The following is a 12,137-nucleotide window of genomic DNA, read 5'->3' as shown; positions in this document are numbered from 1 at the left end:
TCACTGCCTCCTGTACAATGTCATGAACCTCTATCCATAGTTCTTCAGGCACTGTCTGTCAGATCTAATCCCTTGAATCTATTTTTCACTTCCACTATATAATCAGCAGAGATTTGATTTAGGTCATACCTGAATGGCCATTCTAAAGGAGATCAGTCCTAGGTGTTCTTTGGAAGGAATGATGCTAAAGCTGAAACTCCAGTACTTTGGCCACCTCATGCGAAGAGTTGACTCACTGGAAAAGATTCTGATATTGGGAGGGATTGGGGGCAGGAGGAGAAGGGGATGACAGAAGATGAGATGGCTGGATGGCATCACCGACTCGATGGACATGAGTTTGAGTGAACTCCGGGAGTTGGTGATGGACAGGGAGGCCTGGCGTGCTGCAACTCATGGGGTCGCAAAGAGTCGGACACGACTGAGCAACTGAACTGAACTGAACTGAATGGCCTAGTGATTTTCCTACTTTCTTCAATTTAAGTCTGAATTTGGCAATAAGCAGTTCATGATCTAAGCCGCAGTCATCTCCTGGTCTTGCTTTTGCTGACTTCTCCATCTTTGGCTGCAAAGAATATAATCAGTCTGATTTTGGTATTGACCATCTGGTGATGTCCATGTGTAGAGTCTTCTCTTGTGTTGTTGGAAGAGGGTGTGTGCTATGTCCAGTGCATTCTCTTGGCAAAACTCTATCAGCCTTTGATCCGGTTTGTTTTGTACTCCAAGGCCAAATTTGCCTGTTACTCCAGGTAGCTTGACTTCCTACTTTTGCATTCCAGTTCCCTATAATTAAGAGGACATATTTTTTGGGTGTTAGTCTAGAAGGTCTTGTAGGTCTTCATAAAACCATTCAACTTCAACTTCTTCAGCATTACTGGTCAAGGCATAGACTTGGATTACTGTGATATTGAATGATTTGCCTTGGAAACAGAGATCATTCTGTCATTTTTGAGATTGCATCCAACTACTGCATTTCAGACTCTTGTTGACTATGATGGCTACGCCATTTCTTCTAAGGGATTCTTGCCCACAGTGAAGTGAAGTGAAGTGAAGTGAAGTCGCTCAGTCATGTCCGACTCTTTGCGACCCCATGAACTGTAGCCTACCAGGCTCCATCCCTGGGATTTTCCAGGCCAGAATACTGGAGTGGGTTGCCATTTCCTTCTCCAGGGGATCTTCCTGACCCAGGGATCGAACCCGGGTCTCCCACATTGCAGGCAGACGCTTTACCATCTGAGCCACGAGGGAAGCCCTTGCTCACAGTAGTAGATATATAATGGTCATCTGAGTTAAATTCACCCATTCCAGACCATTTTAGTTCACTGATTCCTAAAATGTTGATGTTCACTCTTGCCATCTCCTGTTTGACCACTTCTAATTTGCCTTGATTCATGGAACTAACATTCCAGGTTTCTATGCAATATTGCTCTTTATAGCATCGGACTTTACTTCCATCACCTGTCACATCCACAACTGGGTGTTGTTTTTGCTTCTGCTCTGTCTCTTCATTCTTTCTGGAGTTATTTCTCCACTCTTCTCCAGTAGCATATTGGGCATCTACCAACCTGGGGAGTTCATCTTTCAGTGTCATACCTTTTTGCTTTTTCATCCTGTTCATGGGGTTCTCTAGGCAAGAATACTGAAGTGGTTTGCCATTCCCTTGTCCAGTGGACCACATTTTGTCAGAACTCTCCACCATGACCAGTCCAGGCTAAATGAACTAGAACTTTATTGGGGCAGTAATTTATTTTCAAGCACACAGAAGGGAAAGTGAGCAAACTCCCCTACAAACAAAGAACTTACAAAATTAATTTTCTTAAGAAAGATCCTTTATTTTGTCCTTATATATCTATTTTTTGCCTAACTTTTCCTGTACTCTCTCTAGCCCTTTTGATACACACTGAGTTCCAGCTTACCTAAGCTAATTCTAAAATGTATTGTGAGACTCCTCTAAACACTGGTATTGCCATTTACTAAGCTCTCAACTGATAAAAGAGTGAGCAGCTGCTTCCCTAGGCCTTGGGTGACTGACCCAATCTGTGGTTCAGTCATGTGCTTTGCTGACTCAGAGCACACACTGGTCTTCTCTCCAGAACACTACTCCTTGACCCCATGTGGCATTGTTCATTATTAAAGTGTTACTTCAATAAGGTATAACCCCCAGGTTTTCATATGAACTCTGAATTTCAAAGAACAGAAAGGAATATTTTACAAAATCCCTGTTGCTCTTTCAAGGGAAATTTTTATTCTCAATAGCTTTTACTCTGAAAAGTAAACAGTATGATTTAGTTTCACTTTCTATTTAAGTACTTAAGCAAATAGCCCATATACTGTTATATTCAAGGAATGGTGACTTTTAAAAAAAATCTTTTCATTTGAATAATTCCATTCCCTTCGTACACTCAAACACTTAAAATCCTCACTAGGCTTCATATATTTAGTGGAATCTCTATAAGGTATTATTTAGCACCTTCTGCTTACAGTCATGTCCAAAAACTAGATAATCTTCCTACTCATGAGGGAATAGGATCCATTCTCTATAAAGACTTACCTAAACTCAAGGAAAGTGATACCATTGTGAAGTTTGAAAATCTTCAAGAGTTTCACATTATAAGCCTGGCAGAAAAAGAGGAGGAAGGATGTCTACAAGGCCACCTCTGCTGGGCTGAGGGTGGAGTGAGGAGCAGGGGTGACTTTAGTCTGAAATGTGCCTAAAAAGGGCTGAATGAGGTTGAAACAGGCTCCTGGGGGCCTCTGAGGTGGAACTGGATCACAGTACCTTTAGCTGAAAGCAGTGGCACCAAGCTCTTCCCTCTAAATGAGCCTGCCTCGCCTCTGGTGGACCTATGGAGAAAAGCCTGCTTCAAGGTGCTAGTTTTCAGTTTGCTTCCCAGCACCTCTGCAGTCATAACTAAAGCAAAGGAGAATATTGCATGACTTCAGAAGAAAGTCAGCCACCTTGCAACATCTTCAGGAAATTCTGCACTCCCCTAGGGCTTGCAAAACTCCCTATGTCTTGCAGACCAAAGGCAAGATCTCAGTCGCCTAGCTCTAGTTTGCATAATTAAAGAAAGTGGAAGCTGGTTGTTTTCTGGGTGACTCTTGACTCAACCAAGCTCATAGAGCCTATCACAAATATAAGACAGCATAAATTGAAGTGTTGTAGCAGTGAAAACTTTTTATTATTTAGATGGGCAGGAAAAGCCAGGTCCCTGAATGGATACCCATCTGAGCCCTGACCTGCTAGGGTCATACAGCCAAGACAGTGTTCAGTTAACTATGTTATTCGAGTTGGCATACAAACAACAATAAAATTTCATATCATAATTTGTAAACATTTCAGAGAAACAGTGTACTAATAGCTTATTATACCACCTATCTCCATTTTTTATATGGAAAGCATAGCCAATGATTTGTTAACTCACTCCCTCCCACATTCTTTCTTTTCCCTCCCACCTCTTTTCTTTTTCCCATTATCCTATTAACGTATTATCCATCTTTTGGGGAAAAAATTAAAACTGAATTTTAAAACTGTATTCAATATGGCACATGGTAGGGGAGAGAGTCCACCTTCAGAAGTCCAGCAACTCTACCTCTTTTCTGTATCGGCATCCAGATAGATTTCCTTTGCAAGAGTCTTGCGACTCGGGGAAAGGATATGAAAAGCGCTGCTGCTGCTACTGCTGGTGCTAAGTCGCTTCAGTCATGTCCGACTCTGTGCAACCCCATAGACAGCAGCCCACCAGCAGCTCTTCTGTCCCTGGGATTCTCCAGGCAAGAATACTGGAGTGGGTTGATAAGCGCTGGGCTGGTCTAAATCCCTGACTATAAGAAAGCACAGACTAAGACCCAGAGTTGACACAAGTTCAAGCCACTTTTAGCAGAGAGATTACTAGAAACCAGGTTTCAAACTCATAGTCTATGGCAACAAAAAAGTTCAATGAGCTTTGAAGAGAGAGACAGGAGCACAAAACAGGACTCTTTCAATCAAAACCCACCTGGGATCAGGGCAGCCACCCTGTCTGGGTGAGCTAAACTGAGATTCCTCCACCTCCACCCCCACTTCCGTTTTAGAACAAGGGTCACTGACACAAAGAGAGCTGAACTTGTAGACAGGGTTTGGATTTGAGTCAGAACAATTTGGTTTTAAGGCTCAGAAATCTTTGAAGCATCCAGGCTTGGTTAGAGGTTAAAAGATCATGAGGCCACCCAGCAGTCCTTGGTTTTCTAGAGTTTGGGAAAACAGCTCAGTTGCATTAGAAATTTCTCAGGGAAAACCTCTAGGACAGAGAAGGAATATTTACTAAGTGGAAGAAGCATTTGCTGAAGACCTTTCTAGCCCATTTCAGAGAGTTTCAACTCAGTAAACCAGCAAACACACATGTCACAACTTTGTTCTTTCTGTGATTAAAGCCTTGAGTTTTTTGTGAAAAGTGAAATGCCAAGAAAGTGAGCTCACTCCTGTTGGTGAGAGAAGCAAGGTTCTGGGACATCTAGGTGGGAGGAGTGGGAGAAATAAGTTAGCATTACTATGAGGACCCCAAATTAAAATTCTGGGTTAATTTATTTTTTAGGAGTATATGGAATTAACTGGCTGGATAAATGTCACACTCAGTCTTCAACTTGTTCAGCTTCATGCCCTGGGATGGGGGTGGGCAGGCCTGACAGAGCAGCGTGGAGCTTTAGAGTCTCCTCTGAAGCTGTTTCCTCACTGCCCGCCCCCCAACACATAGGCAGCCTGCATTCCTGAGGAGCACTTTATTTTGTTTTAATTAATTTTAATTGGAAGCTCATTACTTTACAATATTGTCATGGTTTTTGCCATATATTGACATGAATCAGCCATGGGTGTACATGTGTCCCCCATCCTGAACTCCCCTCCCTCCTCCCTCCCCATCCCATCACTCAGGGTCATCCCAGTGCACCAGCCCTGAGTGCCCTGTCTCATACATTGAACCTAGCCTGGCGATCTATTTCACATGTGGTAATATACATGTTTCAATGCTATTCTCTCGAGTCATCCCACTCTCGCCTTCTCCCACAGAGTCCAAAAGTCTGTTCTTTACATCTGTGTCTCTTTTGCTGTCTTGCATATAGGGTCATCTGAGGAGCACTTTAAAATCTGCCAGCAGATGAAAACCTGTGCATGTAAGCACTTCCACTTACCACATCACTCTGTTTGATGCCCCCCCAATTCTATGTAATTATTTTACATTGTTAAGTTAATCATGTTCCCATTATGGCTTGCAATTGTAATTATCTTTTATTTTTTGTCTGGCTATTGATTGTGAAAACTGATAAACATCTTTTACTACTGTGATTATGTAACTATTACTCAATATCACTGGTCAAAATAAAAATAATAGAATTCTGTATCACCAAAACTAGGATTTAACAGACAAACCTGTAATCACTTTTTAAGACCCAGATGCATCAGAATTATCTTGAAATTTTCTGAAAAATGCAAATGCCCAGGTATTGGCATTTTTTTCTCCAGAGCACCAGCTATGTTTCTGATACGATGATCTTTTACTTTTATCTAGTTTGTTTCACTTTTCCTAGTTCATATTCAGTGCTCCCAATTCATTTAGTTTATGTTTTCCAATTTCTCCATCTTTTTTTCTTGTTGTTCTTTATCAAGAATAGTAGAAAAGCTTATATATATATGAATGTGTGTAATATATATTTTAGAAAATTTATGCATTTTTCCTAACTAAAACCTTTATGACATTTTGATTTCACTTGTTTGACTTCATATGAATAGAATGCTAGATTTCTAATTAAAAAATATATATGCAACATATGCTATGTATAGCACTGGGAACTATAGTCAGTATCTTGTAATAGCCTATAATGGAAAATAATTTCAAAAATAATATGTGTATATGTATAACTGAATCACCTTGCTGTGCACCTGAAACATTGTAAGTCAGCTATACTTCAGCGAAATATATATATTAAGAAAAGAGAAATCTACCCAGGGCTTCAGAACCCTACACACGCATGCATTCATTTAACATATATTATTGAGCACTCGCCATGGGCCAGGCCTCCCCATCTGTGATTACTCACTGAGTGTGTTCCATGATGCCCCGTGCAGTTTCTCTATGAGGTATCTAGGACTGTACCCTGTTCACTCCCTCACTCCCCCACAGAAACTTGTGGCCTACCTTGGGTTGTGAAACATTCAGTAAACTGTGAGCCTGGAAGGCAAATGGGAAAAGGCTGGGATTTGTGGCCAGGTTGGCCCAGTTGAAATCCTAACACTGGGGCTATTGGCAATAACTAGCTTATTGATCTTGGGTAGGTGGTTAACTTCTCTGAGCCTCAGCTTATTTGAAAATTGAGAATAATAAAAATATATTCCTTACAGGGTTATTTACTTAAGAGGACTTAAAGATACAGAGATCACCAATATTAGGTAAATACACAGAGGCCACAACATCAGGTAAAAGCTTTTAAGATTCAGCACAATTTTTGTTTTTACTTTCATTTTAATACTTTTCAAAGTAAAGGCTGTACAAAATTATAACAGAAACACTTAGACAGCACTTACTTTGTACCAGACATTATCCCAAGTATTTTGCATAGATTAAATTAGTTCACTCTAAAAACAACTTCCTGAGGAAAGCACAATTATTATACTAATTTTCAACAAAAGATGTAACTGAAGCACAGAGAGGTTAAGTGATCAAAGTCACACAATCAGTAAGTGGCAGTATGAGGCTTCAAATCACATTCATATGCATAGTTCAAGAAAGTCAAAATATTCTAAAAGACATTTATGAAAAACAGCCACCTTCTGCATTCCCTTACCTGCCTTTCCCACTCTATATATTCAACTAACATGCTTATGGAAGATGAGGATGTCTTTTACCACTACTAGAAACCACCACATACCTGACGCTTGACATTTTCCCTCTTCCATCCTTTCAATATCATTCCTAATTAGATTAATATTCAATGTTTACATTTTTATCATCTGTAATGCTATTACAGGCAGGCCATGCAGTATGGTTTCTCATTCCTCCTTTTACAACTAGTAACTAGAATTCATACTTGTCTTAGTTTTCTTAGTTTCTATGCATCTTTCACTAATCCATTACCAAGCTCTCCACCCTGTTAATCTCCACTCCTATTTAAACACATCAGAAGTCTATCAATCCCTTGAACACAACTTTCCCAGTCTTTCTGTTCCAGTCTGCACAGGATGCCTCTAGTTCTGCTGCACAGTTATCTTAGGCATTGCTTTCATCACCTCTGTAAATACATTTGCTTCTTACTTGGGCTAGTTCACCTGGGTTCTTTAAATTTTGATAAATTCTTTAAATTTTCATTTGTGGTTTTTGTATCCTACTGAAGAAATATTTGCCTACTCCAGAGTTGTGAAATTTTTTCTCTTAAGTTTTCTTCTAGATAAAAGCTTTATAATTTAAGCTTTTATATTTAGTCTGGGATCCATTTCTGGTACTTTTTGTGCATGGTGGAAGGTTAGGGATTGTTTCCATATAGATATCCAGTTGATACAGCATCATTTCCTGAAGAGATTTTCCTTTTCTCCACTGAAATACCTCAGACACTTTGTCAAAAATCGCTGACTACAGAACTTCCCTGGTGGCACAGTGGACCAATGGTCCACTGGTCCATTGGTACAGTGGTGCCAATGCAGAGGACACAGGTTCGATCCCTGGTCCGGGAAGATTCCACATGCCACAGAGCAACTAAACCCATGCACCACAACCACTGAGCCTGAGTGCTGCAACAACTCAAGCCTGCACACCTAGAGCCTGTACTCCACACCAAGAGAAGCCCACACACCTAGAGCCAGTACAGTGCAACTCGTTGCTCCAATGAGAAGCCCACACACCACAAAAAGTAGCCCCTGCTCACAGCAACTAAAGAAAGCCCATGTGCAGCAATGAAGTCCTAGCACAGCCATAAATAAATAAATAATCTTTTTTTAAAAAGAAAAGAAAGAAAAAAAAGAGCCATCTTTTAAAAAAAGTCAATTTACTATACATGTTTGGGTCTGTAACAACTCTCTTATTATCTTCTATTGACCAATATACCTATCCTTATGCCAATACCAAGAATGTCTTGATAACTATAAATTTATAGTATGTCTTCAAATTAAGTAGTGTAAGACTTCCTTCTTTGTCCTTTTCAAAATTGTTTTGGCCATTCTAGCTCTTTTGCATTACACTATAAATTTTAGAATCAGCTTGATTATGATTGCATTGAATTTACAGGTTTGGAGAAATAGATGTCTCAGAAATATTAAATCTTCCAATTCATGAACATGCCATACCTCTCCATTTATTTAGGTCTCCTTTACTTTATCTTAGCAGTGTTTTGTAGTTTTTAGTATACAAGTCTCACATAAATCTTGGATAATATGTCCCTGAATATTTCATGTTTTTTTGAAATAATAAACTTTAGTTTTTTGAGCAGTTTTAGATTCATGGCAAAATACAAGTACAGCGAGTTCCCATACACCCCACCCCCACATGCACACAACCACCCCCATCTGAGTATTAACCCCTACCTAAGTATTTTTTATGTTACTGTAGTGTTAGTCGCTCACTCCTGTCCGACTCTTTACGACCCCACAGACTGTAGCCTGGCAGGCTTCTCTGTACATGCAATTTCCCATGCAAGAATCCAGGAGTGGGTTGCCATGCCCTTCTCCAGGGGATCTTCCCAACCCAGGTCTCTCACAAGTGGATTCTTTACCACCTGAGCCACCAGGGAAGCCCTATGTTATGATAAGTGGTATTTTAAATTTTTCATCTCCAATTATCATTGCTGGTATAAAGAAAAATAATTTTTATATATTGACCTTGTTAGTTCTAACAGCTTTTCTATAGAATCAGAATTTTCTACATAATTAACCATGTCATCTGCAAATAATATTATTTTATTTCTTCTTTGCCAGTCTCTATGTCTTGCCTTATCACCCTGGATAGGATCTTCACAACAATATTAAAAAGTAAGTAGTGGAAAAAAAGAGCAGTGGTGGACCTTCCAGGTGGTACAGTAGATAAGAATTTGCCTGCCAGTGCAAGGGACACAGGTTCAGTCCCTGGTCTGGGAAGATTTCATATGCCATGGAGCAACTAAGCCCGAGAACTACAACTACTGAACCTGCAGGCTGCAACTACTGAAGCCAGTGTCCTAGGGCCTGTGCTTCACAACAAGAGAAGCCACCACAATGAGAAGCCCGTATACCACAATAAAGAGTAGCCCTTGCTTGCCACAACTAGCGAAAGCGCCACGTGCACCCAGCTCAACCAAAAACAAATAAATAAACTATTTTAAAAAAAGGAAGAACAGTGGTGAAAGCATTAGATCTTAGAGGGAAAATACTCTTTCACCATTAAGAATAAAATGTAGGTTTTCATGGAAAACCTTTATCAAGTTGAAGAAGTTCCCTGGTATTCAGTTTACTGTAAGATTTTCATAATGGATGTTGAATTTTGCCAAAAGGCTTTCATGCATATCTATAAAGATATTTTTTCTTTATTTCTGCTAATGTAAATTATACTTATTGATACTTGAATGTTAAATTAACCTTGCATCCCTGGGATAAGTCCTACTGAATCATGACATATTTACCTTTTATTAATAATATATTGCTGTTTAATAGTTTGTTAAAGATTTTCGCCTGTTCCTAAGGCAATGGCAGCCCACTCCAGTACTCTTGCCTGGAAAACCCCATGGATGGAGGAGCCTGGTAGGCTGCAGTCCAATGGGGTCACTGAGAGTCGGACACGACTGAGTGACTTCACTTTCACTTTTCATTTTCATGCATTGGAGAAGGAAATAGCAACCCACTCCAGTGTTCCTGCCTGGAGAATCCCAGGGACGAGGGAGCCTGGTGGGCTGCTGTCTATGGAGTCACACAGAGTCGGACACGACTGAAGTGACTTAGCAGCAGCAGCAGCAAGGGACATTGCTTTATAATTTTTTTTTTAATAATGTCTTTGTCTGGTTTAATCAGTCTCATAAAATGAACTGGAAAGTACACTATCCAATTCTATTTTCTGAAAGTTCTTCAGGGCTAAAGGATTGGTATTATCTCTTAAATTTTTGGCAGAATTCACCAATAATACCATCTGGGCCTAGGAGTTTTCTTTGTGAAAACATTTCTTAATATGAATTTAATCACTTTCATTGATATATGGATATTCAGAAATGTTTCTCCTTGAGTCAGTATTGGAAAACTGTCTTCCAAGGAATTTTTCCATTTCATCTAAGCTGTAAAACATATTTGCACAGTTATTCATAATATCTTTTTATTATCCCCTTAATTAACACAGGGTTTTAGTAGTGTTTTCTCTTTTTCTGAAAGATACTGGAAATTTGTCTTTTTTCTTGATCATTCTATGTAGCAACTTGATTTTTAAAAAAACCTAAGTTTTTTATTTCATTAATTTTCTTTCTTTTTCTGTTTTCTGACTTTTATTATTTCCTTCCTTCCACTCCCTTTGGACTCAAATTGCTTCTTTTCTCCTAATTTCTTAAGGTGAAAGCCTCAGTCACTGATTGGAGAACTTTCTTCTTTTCTAAGCTGTACATATCTACTAAGCTGTATCCCATGAATTCTGAAAAGTTTCATCTTTATTCAAAATATTTTAAAATTTCTTTAGTGATTTCTAATTTGATCCTTACATTATTTAAAGATATGCTATTTTTACCAAATATCTGTTAATAATTTTAAATTCCATTCTTATTAGAAAACATACTCTGTATGATTTTAATGTTTTACATTTATTGAGACTTGTTTTATAATTCATAACATGGCATAATGCTGTTGTTGAGTAGAGTGTTCTGTAAATGTCAGTTGGATCATGTTGGTTGATAGTATTATTAATATCATCCAAATGTCTACTGATATTGTCAGTTTATCCTATTATTTACTAAAGGAGGAATGTTGAAACCTCTAACAATAATAGTCAGTTTGTTAATTTCTTTATCAGTTTTTGTTGCATGTATTTTGAAACTTTGTTATTGGATGTACACACATTTAGAATTGTTATGTCCTCCTGATGGACTGTACTCTCAACTACTATGAAATGACCTTCTTTATTCCATATGAAATTTCTTGTTCTAAGATATCCTTTGCTATTAATATAGTCATGCTAGCTTTTTTCTGACTGGTGTTTGCATGGTATAACTTCCATCCCTTTACTTTTAATCTACCTGTGTATTTATATTTAAGGTAGATTCCCTCTAGGCAGAGCACAGTCAGGTGTTTTTTTTTTTTTCTAACTGGATAAAAGTCTATTCTGCCTTATAATTGGGATGTTTAGACCCTTTATATTTGATAACAAAATTAATATGGTTGGGTTTAAGTCTATCATCTTCATATTTGTTTTTTATTTTGTCCTGTTTTGCCTTTTTGCCTGCCTAACTTTATAGTATTTTTAGCACTCCAATTTATCTCCAATATTGATTTATCAGCTATAGTTCTCTGTTTTTCCTTTTTGGTTTGGGGTTTTGTTTTTGCTTTATTATTTTTTTTTTTAGTGAGTGCTCTAGGGTTTGAAATATGCATATTTTATCTATCACATTGCACCTTCAAATAATATCACTTGAAATACAATGTAAAAACCCAATAATAAACTTTATAACTATCATCTCATTCCTTCCATCTGTACTACCATTGTCATCCATTTCACATCTATATATCATCTAAACCCTGGCATGCATATAATTTTTGCTTTAAATAGTCAATTGTATTTTAAATAAAAATTTTAATGAAAAGGAAGATAGTCTTTTATATTTACTCACATTTATGCCATTTCAAGTACTTTTCATTCCTTTGTGTAGATCCACATTTCTACCTGATTTTTTTCTTTCTGCCTGAATAACTTAGTATTTCTCATACAGCAGTATATTTATAAATTATTTCAACTTTATTTGTTGGAAAAAAACTATTGTTTTGCCTTCAGTTTTGTTTTTATTGTTGTTTGTTTGGGGTTTTTATTGGCCACACCATGTGGTTTGTAGGATGTTAGTTGCCCAACCAAGGATTGAACTTGGGCCCTGGCAGCAAAAGCACTGAGTCATAACTACTGGACCACCAGGGAACTCCCTTGCCTTCACTTTTGAAGAATGCTTTCACTTATTTCCAAGCT

General features: G+C 38.3%; 1 protein-coding gene across 2 annotated transcripts in view; it reads left to right on the top strand.

The window, feature by feature from the left end:
- Positions 1-11,767, top strand: part of RPAP2 (RNA polymerase II associated protein 2) — a 113,400-nt gene extending 101,633 nt beyond the window's left edge. Inside the window, exons 13-15 of one of the 2 annotated variants that reach the window (XR_005719501.1) lie at positions 5,095-5,197; positions 8,933-8,986; positions 10,523-11,767. The gene's annotated coding sequence lies outside the window, so the exon portion shown is untranslated. The remainder of the gene's footprint in view (positions 1-5,094; positions 5,198-8,932; positions 8,987-10,522) is intronic. The other variant, XR_005719502.1, reaches the window with a different exon arrangement.
- The last annotated feature ends 370 nt before the right edge of the window (positions 11,768-12,137 follow it).

This window comes from Oryx dammah, unplaced genomic scaffold, assembly GCF_014754425.2.
Source record: "Oryx dammah isolate SB20612 unplaced genomic scaffold, SCBI_Odam_1.1 HiC_scaffold_28, whole genome shotgun sequence".
Lineage (NCBI taxonomy): Eukaryota > Metazoa > Chordata > Mammalia > Artiodactyla > Bovidae > Oryx > Oryx dammah.
Note: the sequence above shows the minus strand (reverse complement) of the source record. Positions and strands in the feature narration are given on the sequence as shown.